At 39.7% G+C, this 16,968-nt stretch overlaps 1 protein-coding gene across 4 annotated transcripts in view; it reads right to left on the reverse strand.

Annotated features, from left to right (window-relative positions):
- samd12 (sterile alpha motif domain containing 12) overlaps positions 1-16,968 on the reverse strand; it is a 99,646-nt gene that overhangs the window by 7,636 nt on the left and 75,042 nt on the right. The gene's annotated exons all lie outside the window — the stretch shown is intronic.

Here is a 16,968-nt window from a genome sequence, read left to right on the forward strand (position 1 = left end):
TATATTAGTAAGGGGCTATTTTTAAACTTGGTGGGGTGGGGGGGATTAATTACGATGGCAGCATGGTTAGTGCAATGCTGTTACAGCACCAATGACCAGGATTAGAAGTTCAATTTAAATTTTGCAAGTTAGTGGAATTGCTTATTAGAGTGAACTTTACATAATTAAGGACTGCAATACTGAAGCAAACAGCCCTTTTGTGGCTTCAGATCAGAGCAAGATTAGTGTAAAAAGGGAGGCTCAAGGGTCTGATAGCAGTTGCAAAGAAATTGTTCTTGAACCTTGAGATGTTGGTCTTCTTCAGGGTTCTAAAATCCAGTGAAAAGAGGTTGTGACCAGGGTGACGGTTGGCCGCCTTTTTGAGGCAGAGGTCTTCAATGCATGGAGGACGGAACCATGATGGACCTGGCTATGTTTGCTACCTTCTGCAGTCAAGGATCCAGGTACAGAGGGACTAACAGAGTTTCAGATCCTTTTGTTTGGTCACAAGTGATGCTGCTTGACCAGCTAGATTCCTGCAGCAGACAGTTTTTATCTTTGGATTACCGTATCAGCAATCTCCTATGCTTAATGGTTAATTTTTACATTCTTACCAACTCGTTAGCAACAGTATACCAATATTTCAACAATGTCAATTGTGTATTTAACAACACTTCAACATCTAAAAATAACTAAGATTTGAAATCTCATTGAGAAGCCTGCCTGTTAACAGCTACAAACCACAATTTTATATATTTTCTTTACAAGTTGATGTCAATGACATTTTGAAGTCCAAAGTAACAGCTTTGAGAGACAACATCAAAAAAACAAATTGGTTTTTATTTTTACATTTAGGAATTAAAACCAATTTGTGTTACAGGACTGGGCGGAAATTTTCAGAAATCCCATGCCTTATTTGAAACTATAAACTCCAAAGTCTAATATTAAAGGATGAATTCAAACTGGATATTATCAAGAGAAAACGATCAATTTATTAGAGCAAACACTCCAGCTGAAGCGGACACAAACGTCTGAAGAATTCACAATGCCAAACAAGGGCAAAAAAATTGGAAATTAAAAACTGAATTATTTCTACTCAATTAAAATTAATTGCAATTCAGGAAGCTAATCTACATTAAATTAGTTAATGGATGTTTTCAAATAGATTTCATTAATTGCACACATATATATGTCCTTAGATTTTAACAAATGCTAACTTGGAGATCTGATACTGCTACACCAAAAATCATTATTTTCAAGGAACATTTAACTGCATTTTATCTTGATATCAATTTGTAAGTTTTGTTACAATAACAAAGAAGTCTGGAGATGCTAGGGAATTGGCAGAACTCAGCAGGTCCTGTAGAATCCCTGGGAAAGCAATAGGCAGGTGATGTTTTGGACCTGAGCCCTTCTTCAGGGTTAAGTTCTCCAGCACTTTTGTACATTGTTGTTACCACATAGCAAAGATAACACTAGCTTTGTGATAGAAAACTTGCCATTGTCCTTTAAATGAAATACTACTGCATCTCGATAGAAAAGACGAAACCAAACCAGTGGAGAACACCTTCGACTTGCACATTTTGGGGATAAGAAATGAGAATTAGGAAGGAGAAATGAAACGATTAATCAAAAGACATTGAATCAAAAGGCAACATCATTCAGTTAATGGTTTTGGTTCTCAGATACCATGTCACACCAATTACAAGCAATAATATCCCCAAGAGCTACTGCTCAATTAGAATTTCAAATATGCTGCAAAATTATGGATTGAAATTGATAATGGAAACCCCAGAGTGAGATATGTATCCTGTCCCAGTTCCATGAGAGACAATTCTACCATTTCCTATTTCAGTGGTTCCTTTATTGCTTCTTTTAAGTGGTGAAACCATCTTATTTGTTGAAGGAAGCCATGTGCATTGAAGAAAAACTTCGAGTGTTCATTTTTAAAGCAAAGGTCAAGGAATGAATCAGAAAGACTATTTATTTTGGCAATGAAAATCATCCACAGGCTTTGTCTATATAAAACAGGTAAATAAAGTATCTGGACTTTGTTTCAGGAAACCTTTGGATAAAATGGATTTTAACATTTCAAAAACATACAAAAAATGATTCAGAAAAAATGAAGGAAAGCCAGCAAAAATAATAGAAACAGATATTAAATCATCATTTAGTTTCAGTGATAGAAACAATAAATTAATTAATGACAAAGGTAAATATCTTATCTGTGTTTTAATGATTCCACTAATGATGTAATTTCCAGAATTGCTTTGAAACAGTTAATGAGATTAACTCAATTTATAGGGCAATGTTTCCTAAAACACACAGACTTAAAGATTGATTACATTAATTTGTATTAATTGCCCTACAAGGCTCAAGAACATGGTCAAGATTTATGTCTTAAATATTCACCAAGTGCAAAAAAACCAAAAGGCTGGTTTTGAAAAGAACACCAATAACAGGGTGACTGCCAATATGTGTTTAACTGCCTTATACAAAAAGTTCAAGGTCTATTTTCTTCTTTACTCCCTTGTGCTTTGATTTCACTGTACTTTGATCAAATGAAATGGTCTTCTTTCAATCATATTGCTGTGTCCATACATACAAAATTCACAGTTGAAAAAGATATTACCAAAAGAAGAACATGCAACTAAGATAATAAATAGAACAGCAGGTGTAGAAACTAACTCTGTACTTTATAGTGATGTGTCACAAATGTTGTACGGAAAATTAATGGGCTGTATGTCAGGAGAAGCTGCTGTCTCCTGGTGCTGAACAAGCCCTGACCCACAGGGCCTATTGTGCTGGCCTGGTATCCAATTGTTTATTAGTTTAAATTTAGACATAAAGCACAGTAACAGGCCCTTTTGGTCCACAAGCCCATGCTGCCCATTTACATCCACTGACCTACAATCCTTAGTATGTTTTGAACAGTTGGAGGAAAATGGAGCACCCAGAGGAAACCCATGCACTGGAAGAACACACAAGCTCCTTACTCACAGAGCAGGTTTCAAACCCCGGTCCTAGTCGCTGGCATTATGACAGCACTGCGCTAACCGCTACACTAATTGTGCCGCCCCTATGCTAACCGTGTCGCCTGGTTGGGGAACTTCTGGGCCTAAATGCTCCAGAAGCTATAAAAGCCAGTGAGGTCTAGTTTTGGCAGCTGTCAAACTTTGAGGCAGATGTAATGGATTAAAAAAAAATCTATGGTATTCAAAGTTCATTTCATAATTTATAAAATGTTTAAGTAATTAAAAAAATAATGATCAAACATAAAATAATTAAAATCAATTTTAAAAAGTACTTTTCAACTTGCCTTTCAAATTCCTTTGTCATAGATCCTTCAAGAGGCCCAACCCCATGAAGAATTTGAGGGGTTATAATCCAGTTAAATGCCAAGGTAGCTGTGGTAGATGGAGATCTAAGCAGAGCCCAACAGCATTTCTGACAACTTCTTTTAAGCAAATGCATGTTGTCGATTCATTTGTTCTTCTGACTTTTGCCAAAAAGTTACTCCTACATTCAACCAATTCTCCTGTCACCCTCACCCTCTCACACGGTTCCCTTTCCCAACAAATCAAACATTTTTACTACAGTTTGCTTTCTGCTCTACTTGTAATGGTGTTTCTTTCTCATTTACCTCAAATTTAAGCTTGGACTCCCTTGGAGCTCAAATTATGCTGTGGCATACATCTTTGTTACCCCTAACTCTATTCCTATTAAGTTGCCGAGTTTCAAATTTCCCTCCCTGGTTCCATGCTGCTGATCTTAGTGGGAAGTTTTATTTTTCTTAAGCACTCTTTTCATTCACAAATTATAAAAATCTTCATCAACACTTTATTTTTGTGAATATCATCCCATCTTGAAATCTCTTAAAGATATTCAATAGACAATAGGAGCTTGAGTAGGCCATTTGGCCCGTCGGGCCAGCACCGCCATTTTAGATCATGGCTGATCATTCCCATCAGTACCCCTTTCCAGCCTTATCCCCATAACCCTTAACTCCATTACCCACAAGAGTCTTATTTAACTCTCTTTTGAACATAGTCAGCGAATCCGCCTCTACCACCCTCTGTGGCAGAGCATTCCACAGATTCACACTTCTCTGGGTAAAAAAATGCTTTCTCATCTCCATCCTAAAGGGCCTACCCTGTATTCTTAAACTATGCCCTCTAGTCCTCGTCTCCCCCATCATTGGGAACAAGTAATCAGACTTCACCTTGTCTATCCCCCTGATGATTTTGTATACCTCAATCATGTCCCCCCTCATCCTTCTAAACTCCAATGGATACAAGTCCAGTTTTTCTAGCCTTGCTGCATATGACAACCCTGCCATCCCTGGAACTAACCTTGTAAATCTGCGCTGCACACCCTTTATAGCTAGTATGTCCTTCCTCAAGTTTGGAGACCAGACCTGGACGCAATACTCCAGGTGGGGTCTCACCAGGGCCCTGTATAACTGCAGAAGGGCGTCTCTGTTCCTATACTCCAATCCCCTCTTTATGAAACCCAACATTCCATTTGCCTTCTTCACAGCTTTCTGAACCTGCATGCTAGCCTTCAGTGACCGGTGAACAAGTACACCCAGATCCATTTGCACTTCCCCACTCCCTAGCTTGTCTCCATTTAAATAATACTCAGCTTTCCTATTACTTCCCCCAAAATGAATAACCTCACATTTGTTCACATTGAAATTCATCTTCCATTTAGCCGCCCACTCCTCCAGCCTGTCCAAGTCCCTCTGCATTTTCCTTACATCCTCCTCACACCCCACACCGCCACCCATAGTGTCATCTGCAAATTTGCTCATGTTATTTATAATCCCCTCATCCAAATCATTAACATAAATTACAAACAACTGAGGACCCAACACCGATCCCTGAGGCACTCCACTCGTCACATCCTGCCATTCTGAAAAAGACCCATTTACTCCAACCCTTTGTTTCCTATCTCTTAACCAATTTCCTATCCATGTCAGCACCTTACCTCCAATACCATGCTCCCTGATCTTGCCCACTAGACTCCCATGCGGTACCTTATCAAAGGCCTTCTGGAAGTCCAAATACACTACATCCACTGGCTCTCCCGAGTCCACCCACTTTGTCACATCCTCAAAAAATTCCAGAAGGTTAGTCAAGCATGACTTACCCTTAAGGAATCCATGCTGACTAGCCCTTATACTATTATTACTGACTAAGTGTTCTGCTATTTCTCCTTTTATGATGGACTCCAATATCTTCCCCACCACTGATGTCAGGCTAACCGGTCTATAATTTCCCGTTTTCTCCCTCCCTCCTTTCTTAAAAAGCGGCACCACATCAGCCACTCTCCAATCCTCAGGGACCTCCCCGGAATCTATGGAACTTTGGAAAATGTCGACCAGTGCCTCCACAATTTCCATAGCCACCTCTTTAAGCATCCTAGGATGCAGCCCATCAGGCCCTGGGGATTTATCAGCCCTCAGTCCCAACAATTTACTCATAACCTCCTGCTTCTGGATCCGGATATCCATTAGATCCCCTACCTCCCCAGTAAAGTTCCCCAAGTCTCTTGGTACCGCATGACCACTACCCCCTAACTGACTATAACCTATATCCTCCTTGGTGAAGACAGTTGCAAAGTATTTGTTAAATTCCTCTGCCATCTCCTTGTTTCCGGTAATAATTTCACCCTTGCCCATTTTCAAAGGGCCAATTTTAGACCGAACCAATTTCTTCCTCTTCACATACTTAAAAAAGCTTTTGCTATCCTCCGCAATATTATCTGCTAATTTCCTCTCGTACTTCATTTTCCCGTCTCTTATGGCTTTCTTAGTTACCCTCTGATGTTCTTTGAAGGTTTCCCAATCCTCTAATTTCCCACTCCGCTTCGCTATCTTATAATTACTCCCTTTGGACTTGATAATGCACTTGATTTCCTTAGTTAGCCAGGGCTGCCATTTGCATCTCCTAGAGCCTTTCCTCCACTTTGGAATAAATTTGTCCTGAATCCTGTGAAAAATGTCCATAAAAACCTGCCATTTTTCCCCAGTTGTCCTCCCAGCTAGTGTATCTTCCCATTTTATTTTGGATAGCTCCTCCCTCATAGCTGCAAAATTCCCTTTATTTAACTGAAGTACAGATGCTTCCGACTTCCTTTCCATTTCCCTTTCTAATTGCAGCTTAAAAGTAACCATACCATGGTCACTATTCCCTAATGGCTCCCCTACATCAAGGTCACTTATTAAGTCTGCGTCGCTGCACAGCACCCAGTCCAGAATCGACTTCCCCCTGGTAGGTTCCTCCACTAGCTGTTCCAAGAAAGTATCTCGTAGACATTCTATAAACTCGCTCTCTTGTGTTCCTGCCCCCGTCTGATTATCCCAGTCCACCTTCATATTGAAGTCCCCCATAACTACCGTATTGATACCACTTTGACATGCCACTCTTAATTCCTGATTTATACTACTACCGATATCTGAGCTACTTTTCGGAGGCCTGTAAATGACCCCCATTATATTCCTCTTGCCCTTGCAATTTCTTAATTCAATCCAAACAGACTCTACCTCACCTGTTTCAATGTCCTTCCTTTCAAACACCTGAATCTCATTTCTTACCAACAGAGCTACCCCACCTCCTCTTATTAACTTTCTGTCCTTTCTAAAGGACGTGTACCCTGGAACATTTATTTCCCAATCCTGCCCTTCCCGCAGCCATGTCTCCGTTATTCCGACAATGTCATAACCTCCCATCGCCATTTGCGCCTCAAGCTCATCCATTTTATTCCTTACACTCCTTGCATTCATACACAATACCTTGATGCCATACCTCCTTTCTCCCTCCACCTTGGTTCTTGGTGCATTCGTTCTTATTCTCCTATCACAAAGACTCTTGGTACTCAGAGAGAAAAATAAAATCATCAATTCAGTCTTGAAATGCGCAAACCTTTACTTTGCAACAGTGATCCTAGTCCACATACAAAAATATCCTCTCCACATCGGAATCTTCAATCGAGTGTCCATTCATTCTTCCAAAGGTCAGTGAATAGAAATGTAGTGTGTACAACTTTTCCTCATAGGACAATCCACCCACTTCTGATGTTAGTCTAATAAACCTTTCTGAACTGCTCCCAACACCTTAATATCTGTACTTAAACAAGGTGACCAAAACTATACACAATGTTTCAGATGTGGTCTCGCCAATGTTCTAGAGAGCTGAGGTATAATCTCCCTGACATCTTAACTCACTTCCCCAGTAACAAATGAGATACTTCTGTTAGTTTTATTAGGTGTGTCTGAATACTGACTTTACAATCTATCATGCATTTATAAACCCAGATCCCTCTGCAATCTGTCGTTTAGATCACATGCTTCCCCCCTCCCAGAATAGACAATTCCACCTTTTTACACATTGTACATCAGTTACCAGATCTTTGCACATTCACATAACCTATCTACATCCTCATCTTGCACCTTATTTATGTCCCCTTCATAACTTACTTTCTCATTTGTCTTTCACCATCAGTAAAATCTAGCAACTGTTCTTCTGGAAATGGGCTTACTTCTGAAATGGGTCTCATCTTGTTAAGAAGCCTCATATGTGCCACCTCGTCAAAGGCCTTTTGAAAGTACAAATATACAACATCCACTGCATGTCCTTTGTCTCGCCTGCTTTTGGTTTCCTCAAAAAATTGCAGTAGGCTTGTCAGGCAAGATTTTCCCTCAAGAAAGCTATGCTGACTTTGGCCTTTCTTGAAATGCAGCTCCAGGACTCCATAACCTCATCCTTGACAATCAACTCCAAAAACTTCTCAACCACACAAGAGGTTGTAATTTCCTTTCTATTACCTCCCTCCGAAACCATGCTAGAATCTATTGATTCTTGGAAGATCATTACTAATACCTCCACAATCTCTATAGCTACCTCTTTCAGAACCAGAGGGTGCATCTGGTCCAGGAGACTTATCTACCCTTAGACATTTCAGCTTCTCAAGCACCTTCTTTCCATTGATTGTGACTGAACTCACCTCTAGTCCCTGACACCCTTGAAAGGATGGTATGCTGCTAATGTCTTCCACAGTCAAGACTGATGCAAAATACTCATTCTGTTCCTCTGCCATCTCCTTGTCTCCCATTACAATTTCTGCGGCATCATTTTCTATCGGTCCAATTCTTGGATCTTTTCTTTATACTCTTGATATACTTAAAAAGAAAGTTTTGAGCATCCTTTTTGATATCATTTACTGACTTACTTTCAAAGTTAATCTTCTCCTTCCTGATGACCTTCTTAGACCTATACGTTTTTAAAAAGGTTGCCAGTCCTGTCTCTTCCTACCAATTTTTGCTTCCTTTTGTGCTTTCTTTTGCTTTTACTTTGGCTTCTCTTGTCAGACACAGTGCATGATTTTTTCCATTCAAATATTTCTTCTTATCTGAAATATACTTGTCCTGCACCTTGCTTATTTCTCACAGAAACTCCGGCCATTGCAGCTCTGCCATCCTCCCTGCTAGTGTGCCTTTCCAATGAACTTTTGCCTGTTCCTCTCATACCTCTCGGGTATTCCACTGGTATACTGACACCTCTGATTTTAGTTTCTCCCTCTTCTACTGCAGGACAAATTCTATCACATATGATCACTGCCTCTTAAGGTTTCCCTTATCAACTCTGGCTCATTACACAGTACCCAATCTAGAATTGCCATTTCCCTAGTCAGCTTAGCCAAAAGCTGTTCTAAGAAGGCATTGATAAATTCCTTCTCTTTGAATCCAGTCCTCCTTTACTATTATAAATTTCCCTTTTTTCATGCCTCCTCCATCTCCCTCTGTAGTTTGGATGCCACATCCATGCTACTCTTTGGAGGCATGCATACAATTCCCATTAGGGTCTTTCATCCTTACAATTTCTTAATTCTATCCACAGGGATTCTATATCTTTTGGTCCAATGTCTTCACTCGCCAAAGACTGAATTCAATTTTTAACCAGCAGAACCGCCCCACCTCCTCTGCCCATCTTCCTGTCAATGCTCTCGTTTAGCTCTGTGAGGCAAAGGAGCAAACATTAATCTGTAATGAAAAGTCCCGATGGACCACATGAACATTTTATCAGGCTGGCATACTTATTTTTAAGCATGCAATTTAATATTATTCAATTAAGGATTGTAAAAGATGCAGAAGACAACAAATGCAGATCATAGTCTCCTGTCAATTAGTTCAATTGAGAGAAAAAGGCCCTCAACAAAATGTATAATACAGGATGGTAACAGGTCTTTCCAGCCACTGCCTCCCATACACACCCATGTGACAACTTAACCTACTAATCCTGTCTTTGGAACTTGGTAGGAAACTAGATCACATTGAGGAAACACCAGACCTCTGGTGACAAACAAGATCTGTTCCTAAGTCTGTCTTTTTTTTTTAATTTACATTTTTTTAAAGCCAAACATGCAATCAACATGAAAAAAGTGTTTCAAATAAGAAAGGAGCTAGTGATCGATGATACATGACGACTAAAATCCCTCATGCCACCCAATGCCCCATCCTCCTAAAGATAAAATTAGTAAAGAAAAGAAATCCCAAAGAAAAAACAAAGAGAAAAAAAGAACGAAAGAAAGTGGAATTGTCAGGGATCTGTCATCTACTCCATAGGCTTCAAATTTCCATAAGTTACCTAGATCTCGAGGGGACATTGATGCATGTCTCAGGGGTAAGGTGGGGGGGGGGGATGGGGGGTGGGGACAGCTAAAGATTTACATCCACATTTTGTAAATATGGATGCCATATTTTTAAAGACGTGCCATACTTATTTCTTAGGTTATAGGTAATCTTCTCAAGGGGAACACAACTCTGCATTTCTGCATTCCAACGGGCTATACCTAGATGGAATCAGACTTCCAAGTAATCACTATACATTTCCTGGCCAATGGCAATGTGATCCTGACAAATTCTGTTTGATATTTGGACAGCCTCATTTTCATTCGTATACCCACAATATTCCCCAGTAAAAACAGTTCTGGGTTCTGTGAAAATTGAATTCCTATAATTTTCTCTTGGAAATTCCCTAGATACACCCAGAAGGGCCTCACCTTGGGACATGATCAGGCCTAAGTCTGCCTTTAAGTTGAATTTTTTAGGAAAGTTGGAGCAGGTACATACAGTTCTTACTTAGCATTAGTTAGTCAAATGTTTGTCTTAGTATATAGTATACAGATATTTTAATATCCGTGGCAAATTCATGTAGGCAATTTTTGAACAGCTTTATTTGTTTGCTACTGCTGTAATTAGCATTGTGCTAACCACGTTGCACTCTTTAACTCCCTTTACTCAGTGATTTCCAGAAACATAGATCAGAAGCCAGGAACTTCGGTCAAACTCTGTAAAAGCCCTACAGTTATCATGGGTACAAGTATAAACTACGAAAGTGAAATGCAATGGCAAAAACAGGGGTTTAGGGAATATAGCCAAGAGGGAACTAACAAACATGAAAACCAAAGAACAAGTTTGACTTATAATCACAAAGGCAGAAACAGCCTTTGTACAAGGTGAACTTTTACACCATTACAAGATGAATAATTTTATCAATTTGCTGATTAAATGCTGACTCTGGCACATTTAATATACACCTGCTGAGTGTAAGGAGGAAATTACATTAAAGATGAGACAAAATATCATGGTTTAAAATGGTAGTACATTCAATAAGATTTTAAACAACATGACCATAAAGAAATAGGCTGATTAGAACATGGTAATATTTAAACCATTATTAAACATGTTTGAAGTTTGAAAACTGGAAACTAGGAGTAAAAATGAGTGAAAACTGGAGCTGACCTTTGTTTCAAAGCATCGTGAAGAAATCACACCAGTGCCTCTACTTCCTCAGGAGTTTGCTGAGGTTTGGTATGTCATCAGAATCCCTGGCAACTTTCTACAGAGGTGTGGCGGAAAGTGTGTTGACTGGCTGCATCACAGTCTGGTATGGAAACACCAACACCTCTGAGTGTAAAGCCCTCCAAAAGGTAGTGGACACAGCTCAGGACATTACAGGCAAAACTCTCCCCACTACTGAGCACATCTACAGGGAACGCTGCGATCGGAGAGAAGCAGCAATCATCAAAGACCCACACCACCCAGCACACTCTCTGCTGCCAGCAGGAAAGAGGTATAGATACCACCAGGTTGAGGAACAGCTGCTAACCCTCCACCATTAAACTTCTCAACCATAAACTCATCAGGGATTCATTTAAGAACTCTTACTTGTGCACTTTATTGATTTTTTTTCTTTGTTCCCCCTGTATTGCACGGTTTGTATTCATCATCTATTTACAGTTCTTTTGATTTTAATTAATGCACTGCCAATTAGTGGTAATTCTGCCGTGCCTGCAGGAAAAAGGAATTTCAGGGTTGTATGTGATGTCACGTACGTACTCTGACAATCAATATGAAAAGTATTGATTTTAACAGATACTTACATCAGGACCACCACATTTAATACACATCAGATCCTTGTGGAACAAAATGCAAAGGCAACCCTATCCAAAGAGGTAAAAACAACCAGAAACCTTTTGCACAAAATAGGAAGGCAACTTTCCTCAAATCATTAGTTTATTCTTTTTCTAAAGCTTGAGGTTAGATTTTATGGCCTGAAAATGAAGATGCTCAGACAAACAATCAATGCAAATTTAATGAATGATTGCTAAACAGGGAGAACAGTTTAGTCATTTGAATTATTCAGAATGCCATTGTAGTTATGCCATTTTGTCCTCTTTGCAAGGTCACAGCAGAGAGGGCAACAGAAACCATCCTACCGAAGAGTCCTACAGAAAAGGATATGAAGGATATAATGCTGGGAAGAGAAGATGATGATCAAAATTAACAGAAGCTCCTCAACACACAAAAATGGAAACATACATGGTGTCGATATTCTTGCAAAATAAGAGCTCAAACACGGGAACCATGAGGAAAACCCAGGAGGACAAGGGAAACCACTGGGTTCTAATGTGATGCTTTTAAATAATGAGCAAATGATTCGTGTCATTGGATGGAGGGCATTTACAATATTGGCCACAAAAGATCAGATGGGAATAGTGAGAGGGGAGCACTCAAGATTCAGGCAAGAAGCCTAGTGCAGTACCTAATTAGTGTAACTGCACAAAATGAGTCACCTGGCAGGTAAATCCGAGTCATCTGGTGAGGTTAATGCAAAGCATGGAATCTACTCGGGTAGTGAAGACTACTCTTGTGGTAATTCTCTGTAAACATGGCTGAAGCAGCAAGGTTCTATAACCATGAAGGCATAATGAGTCCACAAAAGTTCTGCTTACAATAAACGAGCAACAGATTAGCCTCTAGCATGAACAGATTTGCTGTTTGCTGCAATCTTATATTTATTTATCATAAAATACTTACTAGTGAGAAAGGTTTTTCTGTGAAGAGACTAACAGTTGTTTTCTTTAATGGGTACAGATCGATGTAAAGAGCACAGTTACAGAATATAGGAGTATAATGAAAAGGAAGATTAATTGGCACCAGTGGGAGCATAACACTGTTGTGGGGTTCATTCAGAAGCCTTGTGATGCAGAGAATAAACTCTAAGCCTGTTGGAGTGTGTTTTCATGCTCTTATTCCTTCTCCCTGACGATGAGGAAGAGATTGTGACCAGGGTGTAATGTGCCTTTCAACATGTTGGATGCCTTTCTTAGGCAAAAGGAGATGTAGACAGAGTCCATGGAAGGAGGGTTCTGTTGTTCTGAGTTGCATTCACCTTCTGCAACTTGAGCAAAGCAGCTCCCATGCCACACTGTCATGCATCCAGCAAATATGCTTTCAATGGTGCACTTGTAGAAGTTGTTGAGGGAAAATGCTGAACTTGCATAGTCTTCAAAGCCAAGATGTTGATCCAATGGTCAGGGAAGTGCTTGTCCCAGGTTATACCTCTCTCACCATCATCAGGGAACTGTCTGATATTTTCTGGGAAATGTTCAGAGGAGTCTGTCAGGGTTTAGCAGTTATTGCGCCAACTGCAGTACTTGATCTGTGCAACAGTAGTTGCATGCAGTCTGCTCTGCCCCAGCAGCACTGGAGATCCTGAGAGTCATGTTCTCACTTGGGTTCACCACTTCTGATATACTATCTTTACCAGCACCCCAAAGGCTGCATTCTTAGATCATTCTCTTTCTTTCAGGGTGCCTCAGCCAACTGCAAGGAGCACATCATTATCAACCACCAAGGTTATTTGCTTTGCTTCTTGAATGGAACCTAGCCTTAACATTAGTCACCAATCACAGGTAACACTGTACCTACAATATAATAGCTGGGTCAGCGAACATAGAAACAAACACACATTGAGCTCCCTATTAATTTATAGTAGTTTTTTTTTTGTTTACCTATATCATAGGTTATATTAATAGTTTTACTGCCGTGTTGAACATTATTCTGATAAAAAAAATCAACTGCATTATGCTGTAAGTTGAAAGGTATACAGAAAAGATTCTGGCTCAAATTTACAAGAGATTGCAATTTTTCTTCCTGAATTGCAAAAGGCTAAGGGCAGGGAACCCGACAGAGATTTATAAAACCATGACAGGTATAGTTTTTTTTAAATTTTTTTTTATTTTTCACACTATGAACCATATTAACCAAAATACAGTGTCATTCTCTCTCCTTCCCCCCCCCACCCCACCACTCACTCAACGTTCAACATATACAATACATCAAACCCATTAAACAATGTCATCACACAATGAAAATAAACAAGAAAATTGTGTCATCTACTTTTACACAGTGGGTCAGTTCATTTCGTCTTCTCATTCTGTCATTTTAGGGGGTGGAGGTCCGCGGTAGGCCCTCTCTGTTGTGTTCCATGTACAGTTCCCAAATTTGTTCGAATACTGTGACGTTATTTCTTAAATTATGTTATTTTTTTCAACGGAATACATTTATTCATTTCTATGTACCATTGCTGTACTCTCAGGTTCTCTTCTGATTTCCAGGTTGACATTATACATTTTTTTGCTACAGCTAAGGCGATCATAATAAATCTTTTTTGTGCTTCATCCAAATTGAGGCCTAGTTCTTTACTTCTTATATTACTTAGAAGAAAGATCTCTGGATTTTTTGGTAACCATGACAGATATAGTTACGGCAAAAAGTCAAAGGTGCTTTACTAAGGTAGGGAATGTAAAATTAGAGAGCATAATGTGAGAGGAAAGGAGATAAAGAGACCTGAAGGGCACCTTTGCAGATGCTGGTGGGATATGGATCGAGCTGCCAGGGGAAGCGATAGAGGAAAGGCAATTGAAATGGGCCAAACACAGGCAAATAGTACGAGCTTGATTGGCATAGACAAGTTAGGCTGAAGGGCCCATTACCATTCTGTGGATTTCTGATTCTACAGTAAGAAGGTCCATGCTTCGCTACATGAGAGTGAGAATAAACGACGGAAGTTCTCAATTTGTGTAATTTGGATCTTTCGTGCAACATCCTTCCATTCAGTGCTCATTTAGTTTATGATGTGATTCTTATGAATAACACTCCAGCCAGTCATGTCTTTAGCCTCAGAATTGGCTTCACTCATATCAAGAGCAGTTTTGCAAGCAGAAATCAAAAATACAACTCTATATTTCATAATAACTAAATATGTACCCAATATTTAAAAAAAATCACATTTAATGTTTCAGAATAGTTAACATGAAGAAACCAATCTGGTTGCGTCGAGGTACCATTGCCAATACCCAAGACTATGCAGAAGAATCAAGAATTGAAGTGTAAATTTTATGTAGAGTTGCTTGAACTTGTACTGTAATGTTTTAAGGCCATGACATAGGAGCAGAAATAGGCTCTTCAGCCCATTGAGTCCGCCCTGCCATTTAATCATGAACTGATATATTTCCGTAGTCAGCACCACTGCCCAGTCTTCTCCCCATAATGTTTGATACCCTGGCTAATCAAGATCCTGCTAATCTTTGTCTTAAATACACCCAATGATCTGGCCTCCACGGACACCTGTGCCAACAAATCCACAGATTTACCATCCTACACATCTCTATTATAAGCAGGCACCCTTCAACCCTGCAGTTGTACCTTCTTGTCCTAGACTCTCCACCATGGAAAATAACCTTTCTGCACCTAGTCTGTCAATGCCTTTCAAAATGTCAATATGTTTTCATGACAATCCCACCCCCCCGCCTTCGCTCCATTCTCATAAATTCCAATGAATACAAGCCAAGAGCTGTCAAAACACTCCTCATATGATCATGCTTTTATTCCTGGAATCACCCTAGTGAACCTCTTTTGAATCCTCTCCAATGTCAGCACATTTTTTCTTACACGAGGGGCCAAAACTGCTTCCAATACTCCGTGAGGTCTCATTTCTGCCTTATAAAGCCTCAACATCATATCCTTACTCTTGTATTCTATTCCTTTTGAAATGCATGCCAGCACTACATTTGCCTTCTTCACCACCGTCTCAATATGCAAGTTTACCTTCATGCTACCCTGCACGAAGTCCCTTTGCATCTGGGCATTTTCAATTTTCTCCCTATTTAAAAAATAATCTGTCCATTTATTTTTTTCTTTCTCAGTGCATGACTGTATTTTCTCGACATTATAATTCATTTGCCACTTCTCTGCCCATTCTCCTAATCTCTCCAAGTCCTTTTGCAGCTTCCATGTTACTTCTACACTACCCACCCCTCCACTTAATTTCGCATCATCTGCAAACTTGGCCACAAAGTCATTCATTCCATAATCCAAATCATTCATATACAACATAAAAAGAGGCCCCAACACTGACCCCTGTGGAATACGACTAACAACTGGCAGCCAATCAGAATATGATCCTTGTATTCTAACTCAGCCAATGCTCTCCCCATGCTAGTATGTTTCCTGTGATATGATCTTGTTAAGTAGTTCATGTGTGGTACTGTGGTAAATTTGTGCCATGCTATCAATCTCTCACTATGCTTAGTCTGCACTACTGGCATTGGACATGTATTATCTCTACTACCAAGGGCACTTCATTATCTGGCACATCAGGTACCTTGTCAGAAGCTTTCTGAAAATTCAAATACACATCTCCCTTATTCAGCCTGTATGTCACTTCAAAGAATTCCAATAGGTGTGTCAAGCAACATTTTCCTTTAACGAAACCATGCTGGCTTTGGCTATCTTGTCATGTGCTTCCAAGTACTCCATAATGTCACCTTTTACAATCTTCCCAACCTCTGATGTTAAGCTAACTGGCCTATAATTTATTTTCTGCTGCCTCATTGTCTTCTTGAATAGAGGGGTAATATTTGCAATTTTCCAGTCCTTCGGGATCATGCCAGAATTTGTTTATTCCTGAAAGATCATTACGAATGCCTCCACAATCTTCACCACTACTTCTTTCAGGACTCGAGGGTGGAATCCATCTGGTCCGGGAGACTTATCCACTCTTGAACCATTCAGCTTTCAGAGCCCCTCCTCCTTTGAAATAGTATCTGCACTCTCTTCCCTTCCCTGCTAGCCTTCACCATCTGGTGCACTGCTGGTGTCTTCCACAGTGAAGACTGATGCAAAATAATCATTTAGTTCCTCTGCCATCTCCATGTTGCTGCTTTATTTATTGCTGATTCAAAAGTCATTCTGCACACAGCAATCTCTGACCCCAAACTGCTGCATTCCCAATTAAACCAGACAAGTTTCTGCAGTTTTTAATTCCCTTGTCAACATCCTGTAACAGTAATAATCAACGGTTTGTTCAACTTCTATCAAGTCTGTTCTTGTACTAAAATTCATACAGTGAATTTAAATTTAGTTTAAATTTGAATCTTTGGATTTGTGAGCAATCATTAAATGAAGGGTCTTGACCCAAAGTTTCAACGATTAAATGAAGGGTCTTGACCCAAAGTTTCAACGATTCTTTTCCCTTAGACTAATGATGCTCGACCTCCTGAGTTTCGCCAGCAGATTATATTTTTCATTCAATGAAAGCACAGATCTGCCCAATTCTTAATTACTGCATTTATTTGGAT

The sequence above is a fragment of the Narcine bancroftii genome, chromosome 2, assembly GCF_036971445.1.
Source record: "Narcine bancroftii isolate sNarBan1 chromosome 2, sNarBan1.hap1, whole genome shotgun sequence".
Taxonomy (NCBI): Eukaryota; Metazoa; Chordata; class Chondrichthyes; order Torpediniformes; family Narcinidae; genus Narcine; species Narcine bancroftii.